Source organism: Ahaetulla prasina, chromosome 1 (assembly GCF_028640845.1).
Source record: "Ahaetulla prasina isolate Xishuangbanna chromosome 1, ASM2864084v1, whole genome shotgun sequence".
Lineage (NCBI taxonomy): Eukaryota > Metazoa > Chordata > Lepidosauria > Squamata > Colubridae > Ahaetulla > Ahaetulla prasina.
In genome coordinates, this window is record NC_080539.1 from 53,885,326 (window position 1) to 53,901,805 (window position 16,480).

Consider the following 16,480-nt stretch of genomic DNA (forward strand, 5'->3'; position numbering starts at 1 on the left):
GTATAGATAACCGTTAAACTCCTCAGCACGTCCCTGTAACGGGTCATCCCGCTCCCCTGGTGAAGGAGGGAATGAGTCACCCGAAACAGGGCGGCTGGGCGGTTATCTGCCGACGCAATGAGGGAGGAGGCGTAGCAACGCCTCGCTTCCCTCAATGCCACTAGGTAAGTCCTAGTATAGGACTTCATTAGTGTCCGATCAGCCTCAGAACGGCTCGACCTCCAGGAACTCTCTAGGCGTCTTCTCCGGCGCTTCATCCCCCTCAGCTCCTCGGAGAACCAAGGAGCCATTTGGGACCTGCGCCGGGTCAGAGGCCGCAAAGGCACGACACGGTCTAAGGCCCCCGCCGTGGCCCGTTCCCAGGCCGCAACCAGATCCTCAGCCGCGTCGTGGGCCAGGCCCTCAGGAAGTGGCCCAAGCTCCGTCCGGAACCTCTCCGGGTCCATCAGGCGCCTGGGACGGAACCAACGTAATGGCTCCGTCTCCCTGCGGTGTTGAATGGCGGTCAGAAAGTCCAGGCGAAGGAGAGAGTGATCTGACCATGACAAAGGTTCAATAACTATTTCCTTCAAATCCAGATCTCTCAACCACTGACCAGAGATAAAAATCAGATCCAGAGTGCCACCCCCAATGTGAGTAGGGCCATCAACTACTTGAGTCAGGTCCAAGGCCGTCATGGAAGCCATGAACTCCCGAGCAGCTGTCGATGACGAGCCGGAAGATGGCAAGTTAAAGTCCCCCATGACTAAAAGTCTGGGGGTCTCAACTGCCACCCCAGCAAGCACCTCCAGGAGCTCGGGCAGGGCAGCTGTCACGCAGCAAGGAGCCAGGTATGCGACCAGCAAGCCCATCTGACATCTATGACCCCATCTCACAAAGAGGGATTCACACCCGGCAATCTGAGGTACAGTGGTCTCCCTCGGCTCCAGACTCTCTCTAATCACAACCGCCACCCCACCACCCCTACCCTGGCCCCTCGGCTGATGGAATGCTCGGAAACCCGGCGGGCACATTTGGACAAGGGGCACGCCCCCTTCTGTGCCCAACCAGGTCTCCGTAACGCCCATAAGGTCCGCGGCACCCCCTTGGATAAGATCGTAAATTAGGGGGGCCTTATTGGCCACGGACCGTGCGTTGCACAACATCAGCCGAAGGCCAGGGCCCTGAGGGTCCTGACCATCCGGGGAACGGGAGAAGTTTGAGGGCTCGGGGCGCGCGATCGCCTGCAAACATCGAGCGCACGCCCCCCTAACACGATATGAGCCCCCACTTCCGCCATATCTGCCCCTCCCCCTTACCATGAAAATAGCACCACCCTCAACCAATGGAACACAATCTCCCCCCATGATCCTCGGACCCATCAACCCCCCACCACGAGCATGCGCAGGAACTGGACCCCCACCCGACGGGTTTCCCCCAACACCCGCTCTTTCCCTCCCACCCCTTAAAAATGCCCTATCTAAAAAAAACCAAAGGCTCTTCCTCTTCGCATGCCACCTCTGTGGGTCCCAAAACCCGTCATAGAGGCCGGCCCTCGATAACGAAGCGGGCCATTCCTGCGAGGCGGGGGCACCTCGCAGGCGCAAGAGTTCTTGTGCAGCGTAACGCATAGAAAAGTACAGATCGGTGTTCTTGTCTTTTGTTTTTTTCACTGCATGCTTCTTTCTTGTTTTTTTGTAATTGTTTTTTTTTTTTTGAAATTTGTATTTTAATGTTCTGAATAAAATAAAAATTTATTGAAAAAAACACATGAAACTGTCAAAGATATGGCACAAGTCCTTCTGCATGCAAAATCTGAGTTCTGCCACTGATCTGTGATCTCTGTATAAATTAGAAGAACCCTTCTGAATGGGCCAAAAGACCATCTTATGCAGAAATAGGATATCTGATTAAGGACTATAATGAACATTTTCAGATAACTATTATCAGCTCTGCTTGAGAAAAATCTGTACCTTATAGTATATGTATGTTTGATAATCATCTATGTTACAAATAATCACTTTCTCCAGATAGCCAAACATAGACACTTTTTCTAAAATTGATATATTAGGCCCAAACTGCCCAATAAATATAAATTTTAGCAAATGAGCAAATATTAGAAGGAGGTAAATAAAGAGAAAGCACATTTGCATAAATTGGTAAATTACTGCAGCTAAATCAGCCAAATGATTCAGCAGAAACTTTCTAATAGGGAAAACCAAATTACAGTTGCACTCTGTTTGTTGCAATAATTTGTAAATTTAATATTAAAGGGGGATTTGTATTAGAAGAGGATATTGTTTCAGAAGATTATTTGCTTCTGTATTTTTTTTACAGCGCTTATAAGATTGCCCAATTCCAAAGGAACATTGGTGGCAATAACATTCAAAATAAACAAATAGTAACAAAATTGAGAACAGTATCAAAAAGAAAAAAAAACAACCCAAAGCCAAAAATAAATCCCTAAATAAGATATGAAGTAGGTATCCAGAGTTAATCAACTGGGATTAAAGTCCATGGAATAAAAACAAAACAACTTTAATCTTAGTACAGAATTGTGTTAAAATAGTAGCTTTTGGGGGAAAGACTATCCCATAAAGTAGGGTAATTTCAGAGAAGACCTCATTCTAATCTCCACGTCACAAACTTCATGAATGGAGGAATTTTCTAGCAGGTCCTTTCCCAATGACCAGACTGGACAGGGACAGAATTTGGCAAAGTGTCTCCTTTTGTATCCTGATATTACATCATTTAAAGTTTTAAAGTAAATGACCAGTACTTTAGATTAGGCCCAGAAGAGATTTGATATTGAAAAATAACAGGGTTTTTTTGTGATTGAATCCCTGACAGTTTCATGTGGAATACATATCATTTGTCATGGCATGCAAAATATTCTGTACTTGGAGAGCCAATAACAACATTTTGTTATCAAGCTCTCTTAGTTATTCATAACTTTGACAAATTACATCCATATGGTTTGAAAACCTATGTATTTGATTCTTGTGCTTAAGAAACAATTTTGGTGCTTTAAATCTTAATTATTTACTATTTCTGTGTTTTAGAAAAATGATACGCCATTCTCTTACAAAAACTGAATTAACAGAAAAAATGATGGATTGTTAACTTTTTTTTATTCCACAGTATTATTACTGAAGAGTTACAAGAACTATAGCATCAATAATAATAAATGGTTAATGGTCACAATGCTCACATCACAAAACTGGAATTCATCCCTGCAAGGGAAAGACTAGTTACAGGGTTCACTGCAAGTTTTCAATCCAATTTCTGCAAGAACTTCATACAAACCAAACTGATGCACATTTGTAGAAGTCTTTCCTAAACCTTATAAATCTCCTTCTCTTTCTCTGTGGGGTTTTCGGTGTTCTTTTCTATCACACAGGTTATGAAATTAAAATTATCTTTCACATACCTGTTAAGAAATAATTAACTTTATAATGTCACCAGTTGGTTATACTAAAGGAAGATATAAGAAATGTACGGTGTTTAGTGATATTATTTTCACTTCCTTGCAGCTTTCTGTTGTAAACTAATGAAAGAAAAGTCCTTGAAAAATGAGTCATCTCCAACAAATGTAACCAGCAGGAAAATAATTAACTAAGAATTGAAACAAATCATACAATGGAATATACATTGGTGCTTAAAACATTGTGAACCCTTTTGAACGTTCAGTATTTCTGTATGAATATGACCTAAAAAGTGACACAAGTTCTAAAACTAAAGAGAACCCCAATTCAATAGTCACAAACACTATAACATAACATAACATAACATCAGAGTTGGAAGGGACCTTGGAGGCCTTCTAGTCCAACCCCCTGCCCAGGCAGGAAACCCTACACCATCTCAGTCAGATGGTTATCCAACATTTTCTTAAAAATTTCCAGTGTTGGAGCATTCACAACTTCTGAAGGCAAGTCGTTCCACTTATTAATTGTTCTAACTGTCAGGAAATTTCTCCTTAGTTCTAAGTTGCTTCTTTCTTTGATCAGTTTCCACCCATTGCTTCTTGTTCTAGGGTGGAAACTGATCAAAGAAAGAAGCAACTTAGAACTAAGGAGAAATTTCCTGACAGTTAGAACAATACTTGTTCATTTATTTATTGAGAGAAATAATCCATACATATTTGTCTCTGAGGCAAAATATATGAATCTTTCCTTTCAATAATTAGTGTGCCCTCCTTGGCTGGCAATAACTGAAACTGATTTTTTTTATAATTGCTCAACAGTCTTGCACATGATCTTGGTGGTTTGTACAGATTAAAAGGTCCTATTTTATTCTTAACACTATTCCTTTGATCAGTCAGTGAAGGGTTCTAACGTACAGTATATGTAACAACCATGCTCAGGAGTAAACCTAGTTCATAGCCAATATTTTGTCAGATACTTATAGAATAAAATATAATTCTTTATTGGCTAAGTATGATTGGACACACAAGAAATCTTGTAGCCTGTTAAAGAGCCTAGATAATTTTTTTAAAGCTTCAGAACATAAATCAAGTATGTGCTATCTTGTAGCATGATTCAGTCTACTGCAGATTTTGAAGATTTAGATTTTCTCTTTCTCTCATAACCTGATTTTCATCTGGAATATGTTATTGTAAAAAATTAATCTAGACTACTATATACAAAGGTGGTTACAAATCTTACAGAAACACATTTTTTTATGAATAAGTTTTTCTGCAGCCTGCTCAGTAGCCTTCAGTTCTTTCTGAAACTATACTGCATTCTTTGTTACTTCTTGCACTTACATGTTATCAATATTAATGAAACATAAATGCTTCCACCCCAATTCTATGTACAAAAGTTAGGGAGTGATTGCTTTGTACCTTTTCTTACATGCAAAACTCTGTATTTAGTTTAATATAACTGAAATCATTCACTGGCTTATAAACAATTATGGTTTAATTATGTTGCATGAACTCTTGGCCAATAACAGTAATTTGCCAGACTACATCAAAGCAAACAATGAGTAGTATGATATATAAATTCAAAGTTCTTGCCGAAGAAAAAAAACAAACTAAAGGCAACAGGAAAGAGGTTCTGATCTGTACCTTACCCTGCATCCCTGTTTGTACCCAAAATAACTGTACCCTGCTCATTCTTCCCATTCCATGTCAGTCTATAATATGACATATCTCCATCCATTCCAAGTTTCTCTTTAAGTGTGTGTTGGTAAAAACCGGAAGGGAGATTCTTAATTTAGCATATTTTAGGCTTGCCAGGTGCTGAAACTTACCAAACTTATTATAGCTAGAGGAGGCTGGGAAGCTATGCTGTTTCAGAGAGGAAGAGAGGCTGAAGGAGCAGCAGAACCAGAAAGAGGAGAAAAGAATACAACCTATCCTCTCAACATGTGAAGTGAAGTGAAGACTATATAGGAAAGGCACAATCCTAGTTAAGGAGAAATATTGTTGTGTTCTTAATAAAACTATCATTCTGACTGCCCACTACAGGAAACCTCCAGAATTTTAAGGCATACAGTCTAGCAATAATAGTAAAAGAACAAAAAAAAAGAATGTTTCCGAAGAAACCAATGGTATAAGGTTACAAATAGTAAACGGACTCATTTGGAGGCTGTCTTCTACCTCTTCTTAGTTTCTTGATAACTTTCACTTACATGAAAGTCAAAGTCAGGGTTCCAAGTAACACCCCCAACAAAAGAAAACTCCGAGGCTTGAATTTTATCAGTTACATTTTATTAGAGATGTCATATTGGCACATCTGGGAAAACCCAAATCTGAAAGCTTTCAGGTTTTCCCCACCCAAAGGAAAGTTCAAGTCCCTGCCCAACACCCACAAGTCCACCACATGGTCTAATCAAAGCACTGTGCCAACTGGAGATGCCTCCCAGTTCCAGCCTCCCAGGTGCAGGGCAAGTTGTCACTGAACATCTGAGAAAAAAATGTTATTATGACTATATTTCACCCATCCTCCATACAATCCCCCCTCCTAATTTCCCACAGTAGTAAATGTGATAGGTCTGAAGACCCAATACAAAAGATGGCTTCCAGGCCTGACAGTCAGTACTACAGCAGGGGGCTGGTATTTGGTGCATACTTGCTGAAATCTAATTATAACTCCTTTTATGTCTAATTACACTTGGCCAAATAAAGTAAAGGTTTCCCTGTCCAATCCTATCTGATTCTAGGGAGCAATAGTCATCTCTGTGTATTCAATTCAAATAATAAAAGTCCATCTACTTTTGGAATTGATTGTATTACGGCACAGCATGGAAAGAATAGTGAAGAGTTTGATACTCTATGCCCAATGCAAAGAAATAACAGTGACAGCCATAGATTCTGTGTGGAGTGTATATGGAGTTCCCAGTAGATCTACAATAGGGCATCTAATGCTGTTTTTAAATGCCAATCTCCATCCATAAACTGATTATAGATTATAGAGTTGATCTGCCATATAACAAGAATTGGTTGGAATGGACCTAGATCTTCTCACCTAGCTCTGCTCATCTGGGTACTTGCTATAGCATATTCTATGCTATAGCATAGAATTTATACTCTATGCTTTATAGAGTATAAAGGGGAATGTTATTGTCATGTAGTGATTCCTCATTGTCTTTGCAGACAATCTGCCTTTGAGAACAAATACCTGGTGTTAAGCCAAGGATAGACAGTAACATTTCTGGTATATTATTCTCAGTGTTCTCCAATGATTTATTTGGCAAGCTATCTAAGGGTTTCTCTTAGCTGGGTTTGGAGAAACCCAGGTTGAAATCTCTCAAAGATTTTAATGTCATGAAGAATCAGTTCAGGACTTCATGATCCCTATGACAACTATGGTCTCTTAATTCATCAATGGCAACACATGAAAGAGCTCATATTTATATGATATATATACAGTGGTTGTATTAACTTTTGTAAACTGATATATTCATTTTGACTGCAAATTTTGAATTTTGTGATATGGTTTGTGGTTCATATTGTTTTTATTATTGGGGAGAAGTTCACACATTAAGATGAACAGCTACAATTTTATAAATAAATGGTATAAAATAAGCTATTATATACTGTTATATTATTATATATATATATTATATAGGCTGCCCATTTTCTCAGCAAGCTTCAGCCAAGTGCAAGCCTGCTTAGGAGATACTTTGACAAATGGCATTAAAGCCCATTATTATTAAAGCATAACCTGAAGCTGTGCCTATTACCATATTAGAACCATATTTAAAGTGTGTAACTGTTGTATGGATAACAATAATCTACATATATTTTGTTGAGTTGCACAAAGTCAAGATAGAAATGAAATAAATGCATAAATATTATTTTTCTTGATTTGGGAGTGATATTGAAGAAACATATTGAGATACTGATTGAGATACTGATCAAACAAGTGTAGTAATGATAATTTTAAAGTCATGCTTGACACATAGCTCTGCATATCACACGATCTGGACATGATATTTATCTAATAATTTCATTTTCCCAGTTCAGTATGTATGCTAATTTTATTAATTTTATTATTATATTAAATAAATGCATGCAATGAGTCTTTGGGGGGAAAAAAGGTGGAGGTTAATTCACTGATGTGCCTAATATAATTGTTAATAATCATGTACTTCCAAAAATTGAAAGAACTAATGGTGTAAGATTTTATGCTAGAAAAAAACCAAAAGGAAGCAATTATGCAACATTAGTTATTTATAGCATAATTTCTTTCCTCTGAAAAAGAAGCATCTTTGTAAAACTTCAACTAAAGCTAATCTATAAATGCTCCTGATATCATAAACACATGAATGAAGGAAAAGAAAGCCAACAAGCTGACCGCCATCTCACCAATAAATATGATGTTGATGATGCCAAAAAAATTGCAATCCAATTGTAATCTTATTTTAGCACAGCACACTGTGTCCAAAGTTATCTTTGCTAAGCAGAATAAGCAGGTCCCAATCAATGACAAAGATTATAAGCACTGGGCACTGATAAGTACCTGGCACTAAAATATTAATTGTCATGGATATTTTCAGCATATATATCAAAGCTGAATTATTATATATGCAAGCAATTCTACCAAGGAACTGTTTGCAGAGAGACAAAATTGAAATCTATGAACCCAAAATAGCTATTAACAACAACAAAAAAGCTTAATTTGGTTCTCTAGCTGCTTCTCTCTCTCTCTCTCTAAATAAAAATCAATTCAGTTGAATTAGCCTCAAAGAGGACTAACTAATTCAAACACCAGTAAATAAGTATGAGATGATTTTTTTTAGAACAAGTTTTTATTGATTTTTAGTTTTCCCCCCCCCCCTACACACATACATGATTTATGAACAGAGTATTGGCCATATCCTATCTTATACAATTCAATATATTCAAATATATTTTATTTAGTTACGGTTTTTGCCAAAATATTCTTTTTTCATAGTTTTTATTTATTTCCTAACATTTTCTTGCTCATTTTATTAGGTCACATCTTCTTTCGCCCTCAAGTTCTAATTTCTCCATTTTTATTCGTGTTCATTCTCTTTCATTTTTTTTAACTATTTCCATTTTTATCCTAATATATTCAAATATATCAGGGGTTGACTTTCTTCCATTTCATCTTTTCCTTTTCACAGCAATCCTTTCTTCTCCTCTCACTCCTTTCCCTCCCTCCTTTCTTCTTACCTCCTTTCTTCTCTCCTCTCCTATTCCTTTTCTACTTCCCCTTCCTTTCTCTCCCTCCACCCTACTTCCTCCCTATCTAACCTTCTCTCCTACTTTTATTTCCCCTACCTTTCCTCCTCTCCTCTTCCCTTTCTTCTTTCTCTCTCCCTCTTTCTCCATTTCCATCTCTCTCCTTCTTCTTATCTCTCTCCATTGCTGTATTTATTTTCATATCAATATTTCTGGTGTCCAGACAACCCTGGTTTAGTATGATTACCTGGCATCAAAGCAACATACACAGAAAAAGATACAGAAAGACAGCTTTTTTTTTTAAAGACAAACCAGGGTGTCTCCAGAAAATAGAACTTCTTATAAGATTATACCATTTAGTATAATTGCACCATTTAGTATAGATCTTTTCCCTTCATTGCCTCCCAAGGTTTAGGTATAGCAATTAAGGTATAAACTAAGACTGAGTAGATCAAGCCTCAAGCCCTCTCTCAGTTGTGAATACTCACTGGCTATCTTTAGGCAAATTATTCTCATTCTCAACACATCCTACTCTAAAGGATTGGTGTTGAGGGAGAAAAAAATGGATAAAGTGAAAGAAGTGCTACATGTGCCACTTTGAGCACCAGAAGAAAAGTGGGAAAGAAATAAACATTAAAGGGGCATTGGTCCTATCTGATACGCCATTTCTCATTGTGCTCAATGGGAGGGGCCAGAATGGGTTATTCTAGGCTCTTGCTCTATGGACTGAGTTGAATTTTCTGAGGTTCCGCTTCTGTGGTGACCTTCCTCAGTTTGACAACAAAGGCGAAGCAAATGGACATCCATCTGAAAAACACAAACAAAACACCCCAGCCCTCGGGAGTTGGACCAGACAAGCAACAGGGTAGGGTTGGCCCCTCCCATCGAACACAAAGAGAAAGGACTATCAGGTAGGACCAATACCCCTTCTCCATAGTGTATCTATGGGAGGTGCCAGGATGAGACATACCAAAGCTTGGCAATCCTACGGGCAGGAACTGTCCTGGGCCGACATCCCTGCCTCCTCATGGACCTGCTGCAGGACACGCCAGCCAAATGCTGCCTCAGCAGAAGAGTAAGAGTCAAGACTGTAATGAGAGACGAACTGTTCTGTCCCCCAACCACAACCAAGAAGACACGCGAGCTGACTATAACTGCAGCAATTTATTCCTATGACAGATATCAGTTCTGGCAACGAATCTGTTGTGTCTGTGCCCCCCGAGCCGGACCCCTACCAGAAAGTGACTCGGAAAGTGAGAGGGAAGGGCCATCAGGACTTACCACTGGAGCACCGGCTTCCCTGGCTCAGCTCCAAGAGCCAGAGGCAGGCCAGGTGGAGGAGATAACGAGGCCTCCGTCCCCTGACTCTTTCCCCCCCCAGGCCACACCTCCAGACCCAGCTGATGGCACTCAGGCCTGACTGGACCCTAGGTTTCATAGGCAGGAGAGGCGGGAACAACAGAAGCAGGGGTAAGGCAGGCCTAGGAAGTACTGAGCCATGGAGCCACACCCCACAGGATATAAAAGCAGCAAGGGCTGCTATACCACTTCATAGCAAACAAATCAACTGCTTAGAGGGAGAATTAGAGCTGAAGTCCAGTTTATTCCTGGTTTCCTGGCTGACTCATCGGCATCAAGAGAAATAACAGAGACACTTGGCATACGCTCGCTAGTTTGCTGCCAGAGCTGATAGTTGCCAGCTAATTAAGTCATCGCTTGTGTCTCCCAGACTGCAGAGGGGGACAGATCAGAACCTGCGATTGCCTGCCAAGTTCTCTTATCTCCTCAGAAGCCAGTGTAACTGCAGTTTGTTGCTGCAGTAACCAAGAGTTCAGAAATAAACAGAAATCCAGAAGCCAAATTCTTAGTCTCGAAATATTGCAGCCAAAGTTTCCAAGTGTCAGTTTTTGTCCGTCACAAGAAGCTATAGAGCAGCTCCTCCTGCTTTTATACCCTGTGGGGTGTGGCTCCACTCTCTGGGCCTGCCCCATCCCTTCTTTTGTTGTTTCCGCCTCTCCTTTCTGCGATGTCTGGGCTTTAACCAGGACTGATTGTCAGCAGCTGGTCTTGAGGCATTGCCTGGAGGGGGAAGGTGCGGGAGAAAGAGGCCTCATCATCTCCTCCACCTGGCCTGCCTCTGGAACCTGGAGCGGAGCCAGAGAGGAAGGTCCTGCAAAGGGAAGCCCTGTCGGCTCTTCCCCCTCACTCTCTGAGTCACTCTCTGCCAAGAGGCCAGGCTCGGGAGCCGAAGACACAACACGAACAGTGAAGGGGACGTCCAAGTTGCCGCCCTACAAATCTCTTCTACAGAAGCCTGGGTAGGCCCAGGCCATCATGTGGCCACTACGTGTGGAATGTGCAGTTATCCCGAGGCACCAGAAGAACTTGCAGATCATAAGCACGGACGATACATGACTAAGCCAATGCCCTACCGTGGAAGGGGTCACCTTGTGGCCCAGAGTTGAAAGGTTGAAAGGAGACGAACAGGGATTCAGTCTTCCTGAAGGAAGCAGTCCTTGAGATGTAAATACAGAGGACCCTGCTAACATCCAGTGTATGCCAGGTCTGTTCCAAAGCATGCTGAGGCCCATGGATAGAAATCTGGCAAGACCAACTCCTGTGCTCGGTGAAACAAGGAGCTGATCTTTGGAAAGAAGATAGAGTCCAGCCTCAGAACCACCCTGTTTGGGTGAAAAATACACAGGTCCTTCCTCACCGATAATGCCGCCAACTCTGATATCCGTCTGGCCAACGTGACGGCCACAAGGGAAGCACCGAGAGTGGGAGGCACCGTTTATCGGTGGTTCTCCTCCTATCTCTCTGACCGGTTGCAGATGGTGTTGACAGGGGGACAGAGGTCAACCGCGAGGCCCTTACTTGTGGGGTGCCGCAGGCGTCGATTCTCTCACCCCTCCTGTTCAACATCTATATGAAGCCGCTGGGTGAGATCATCAGTGGCTTTGGGGTGAGATACCAACTGTACGCTGATGACACTCAGCTGTACTTTTCCACCCCGGGCCACCCCAACGAAGCTGTCAAAGTGCTGTCCCGGTGTTTGGAAGCCGTACAGGTCTGGATGGGGAGAAACAGGCTCAAGCTCAATCCCTCCAAGACGGAGTGGCTGTGGATGCCGGCATCCCGGTACAGTCAGCTGCACCGGGGGGGCGAGTCATTGGCCCCAAGGGAAAGGGTGCGCAACTTGGGTGTTCTCCTGGATGGACAGCTGTCGTTTGAAGATCATTTGACGGCCATCTCCAGGAGAGCTTTTCACCAGGTTCGCCTGGTTCGCCAGTTGCACCCCTTCCTTGATCAGATGCCTTATGCACAGTCACTCATGCTCTGGTTACCTCTCGCCTGGATTATTGCAATGCTCTCTACATGGGGCTCCCCTTGAAGTGCACTCAGAGGCTTCAGTTAGTCCAGAATGCAGCTGCGCGGGTGATTGAGGGAGCCCCACGTGGCTCCCATGTAACACCACTCCTGCGCAGACTGCACTGGCTGCCTGTGGTCTTTCGGGTGCACTTTAAGGTTTTGGTTACTACCTTCAAAGCGCTCCATGGCTTAGGGCCATGGGTACTTACGGGACCGCCTACTGTTACCCCATGCCTCCCACCGACCCGTACGCTCACACAGAGAGGGACTTCTCAGGGTGCTGTCCGCCAAACAATGTCGGCTGGCGGCCCCCAGGGGAAGATCCTTCTCTGTGAGGGCTCCTACCCTCTGGAACGAACTTCCCCCTGGCTTGCGCCAAATACCTGATCTTCGGACCTTTCGCCATGAATTGAAAACGTATTTATTTATTTGCGCGGGGCTGGCCTAAGTCTTTTGTTAAATTTTTAAATTTCTAAATTTTAGATGAATTTTTTTTGTTTTTTTTTTGTGTTTACATTTATACCCCGCCCTTCTCCGAAGACTCAGGGCGGCCTACAGTGTATAAGGCAATAGTCTCATTCTATTTGTATATTTTTACAAAGTCAACTTATTGCCCCCCCAACAATCTGGGTCCTCATTTTACCTACCTTATAAAGGATGGAAGGCTGAGTCAACCTTGGGCCGGGCTCGAACCTGCAGTAATTGCAGGCTACTGTGTTCTTAATAAGCCTTAATAACAGGCTTTACCAGCGTGAGCTAAACCGGCCCTAAGCATGAATTTTAATGGGTTTTTAGATTTTAAATGTTTTTATAATTTTCGGCCAACTGTATAATAAGTTTTTTAATCTGTTCTTAATTGTATATTGTTTGTGTTTTATTTTTGGCTGTAAACCGCCCTGAGTCCTTCGGGAGAAGGGCAGTATAGAAATCTAATAAATAATAATAATAATTTTAAAAAAAGCAACTTTACACAAGAGGAGGCTAAGGCTGGCCTCCCTCAAAGGTTCAAAAGGTGCCTTGGTAAGGGCCTGTAATACTCTGGTCAATTCCCAGGTGGAATAGCATGGATCGCAAATTAGAAGCCCCTTGCAGAAAGGCTCACACCCTTGGGTGGTAAGTGAGGGAGCCCCAGTCCCCAAAGGTCAAGACAGAGCCCAGGGCAGTGACCTGCCTATGCAAAGTGTTAGGGGAAAGCCCCATTCCAGGCCCTCTTGTAAAAACTCCAACATCTCTGCCACCAAAGCCGAAGTAGGGTCCAAATGTCCCTTGCCACACCAATCCATAAAGGTTGTCCAGGTTGCATTGTAAATGCGTGTGGTCGAAGGCCGTCTGGCCACCTGATTGTCCGGATGACCCTTGTAGAGGATTTTTCCCCTTAGGAGCCTCTGCTCAACCGCCAAATGGCCAATTGGAGCACAGGCCCCTGGCTCAACCGCCAAATGGCCAGGATGGAGCACAGGCCCCTGGCTGAGGGAAGCCCTCTCCCGGGGAATCCTTCAGGGTCTGTTGACAGACAGACTGGCGAACCACAGCCTCCTGGGCCAATGGGAGGCCACTAACAGTACCTCTGCCCTCTCCAACAACACCTTCCTGATGACAGCTGGGATCGGGATAGGGAGGGAAGGCATACAAAAGCCCCCTTAGCCAGGGGCTCCTCAGAGCATCCACCCCTTCTGCTCCCAGGGCCAGGAACTGGGAAAGGAATTGGGGAGGTGAGTGTTCATCAGAGATGCAAAGAGGTCAACTACGGAAGGCCGAACCGGTCTGCGAGTTCTGCAAACAGCCTGGGAAGGAGCCTCCATTCCGATGGCTCGACTCAACCAGTCGGCTCGGATGTTGGCCATCCTGGCAATATGATCTGCTGTTAGGGATAAGAGATCAGTCTCCGCCCACCAGCACAAGGCCTTTGCCTCCTTCAAGTCCCTCCTTGCCAGTTGATGTGGGCCTTCATCGTTATATTGTCTGTGAGGATGAGAACATGGTGCCCCTCCACCTGTGGTTGGAATGTCAGTAGGGCCAGATGGGCTGCCCTCAGCTCCAACCAGTTGATCTTCTGGTTGAACGCCAGTTGTGTCCACTGTCCCTGGTAACCTGAGAACTGCAGTGGCCTCCTCAGCCAAAAAGGCTGACATCTGGCGTTATAGTCAGCCTGAAAGGAGTGCCATCTCCACTCTTCGCTCCTCCGTCTTTAAGGCATCCTTCGCGTCAGGCAGACGAGCAGAGGAAGAGGTTAGGGCAGCCACTGGGGTATCCACCTGAGGGACTATATAAAAGTAAGAAGCTTCGTATTGACACCGAAGAGGGTATTCTCTTGTCAGGTGGGCTGCGATGCCATGGCTGGTGAGGTTCACTGCCTACGTATCATCTCTAGGAACATCCTAGGTATAGGGATCATTTCTGCCTCTATGGCCTGTTCCGTGACAGGAAATCCTCCTATTCCCTAAATCAGTGGGAGGCTCAGTTGCACTAGGGTTTTTTTCCCAGACAGGCAGTTGCCCATACCTTGGTGAGCAGTGGATTGAAGAGCATGGGGTTAAAAAGGTCCTGAAAGCGCAGCCTGTCCAGGGAGTCCTGCTCAAAGTCAGAGAAGTCTCCCTCACCCCAGAACCCCTCCAATTAAGAGTATCTGCTCTGGCCTGAATCTGTGGGTGAACAAGGCCCCTGATAACTAGCTTCCTCAGCAATTGGCCCGCTTTGGCCTGCTGAATCAAGAGGCAAAGCAGGGTCGGGCAATTGCTAGCACTGATGGCGTCCTTCAGCAATTCCCTCCCTGACTGTTGGGTCAATCCAGTGCCTCATAAAAGGGGGCATGTCGTGTTCCTGCAAACCCCCTCCCCCAAGACGGAGACCATACCACTAATGATGGTATGAGATTTGCTTAAGAATAGCAACTGCTAAGTAAGTGCATCCTAAGCGGCATAGTCATGTGACGTGCTTTATGATTACATTACTTTAGAAAAGTGATGAAAATTCTGTTCACCCTCTGGTCACAATCACCTCACCATTTAAGTGAGGATTACTTGTATTCCCTTTGCAAGTTGTATTTGTGCTTATTTTGTCTGAGGCAAAATGTTGCAAGTGATCATGCATTTTACTGACAAGTATTTCCTTTCTTAGCAAAAGATAAACAATCTACTCAAATTTTTCAACTATCCCTCATTTGTCATCAGATACTTAAAACATATCTGTTACATTAACAGATATAATCGTTTAGCACATCTCAATAATTCTTTATAAATAGACCACTCATTATGTTATTTTCTCTTCATAATTCTCTTCCTATACATTAATAGTTTTTAAATATAATACATTAATAGTCATTCTTGGTTTATCTTTTTTATAAACCTTTTCTCATTTATAATCTGACTTTTTTTTCATCATCTGAATGGTAATTTATTAGTAACTCAGACTCTCATGGCTTTTTTCTCTATTGCTTTTTGGGCCTGTACTGCAAATTACTTTTCTTCTTCTTTTTATTGTAATTAAAAAGGAAAAACTTTTGTTTTCCTTCTGTTTGGTTTTGGGAATTTATAAATTAAAAAAAATATTTGGTCTGTAATTCTGTATAAAATAACAGAATTTACTTGAAATATATATATATAAATGATTGTCTCTCTCTCTGGGCTATTTTTGTCTATATTCCAAAGAAATATTATGAACAATGTCTAATGAGAAAATAGCTTTCTGTATAATCCAGTGGTCCCCAATCTTTCTGACTCCAAGAACTGGCAGTGACAGTGGTGGTGGAGGAGGATGGGAGGGGATGGTCTCACACATGCAACCTAGTGCCATGCATTTGCAAATGAAGTTCATCCCCTCGCCTGCCATTTGCGCAGTCAGGTTCCCAATGGTCCGTGCAGGGATATGGGACCCGATATAATCCCTCTCCCATAACTAATTCAACAACATCTACTATATTAGTTGCTTCTGATTCATGTATCTTTGAAAAATTTATTATTTTTTGGCAGTTTCATGTTTCATGCATTTGTGAAGTTTGACTGAATTCTGCTGAATTTTTAAAATAATTTTTTTTAAACAAAAAATAAAAAATTTCATCCTTTAGCATATGAATTATTTGATTTTGCTTATCCACTTTATCCTTTTCAACATCCCTTCTTTTAGCATTTAGGCATCTAATTATTTGAATCAGTGTTTCCCAAAACTCACTAGCATGTGTCAGCTTCCTAGTTCCTATAAAATAGAACTTTTGCAGTGCAATAGAGCCAGAATCAATCCAAAAATGGTCACAGGAGAGGGAGGAGGAAGAAGAGAAAGGAAGGCATCCCTTCTTCATATAGAAAGAGGAAAAGGAAATAATATCATGATTTACCTGAATATAGGTTTTTCTGCTGTGCACATTTAATCACCCATTTGGGGAAGATTATTTCCTGATGGCAGGAAGAAGACAAGAGAACTCTGTCAAAGAAGTATAGGGAATTGGTATGCAATGCAATGTTGATTGCTTCCAGACTCTCT

At 42.5% G+C, this 16,480-nt stretch overlaps 1 protein-coding gene across 1 annotated transcript in view; it reads right to left on the reverse strand.

Moving 5' to 3' along the window:
- The window catches only part of EML4 (EMAP like 4), a 134,140-nt gene that overhangs the window by 105,560 nt on the left and 12,100 nt on the right, over nt 1-16,480 (reverse strand). The window lies entirely within an intron of this gene.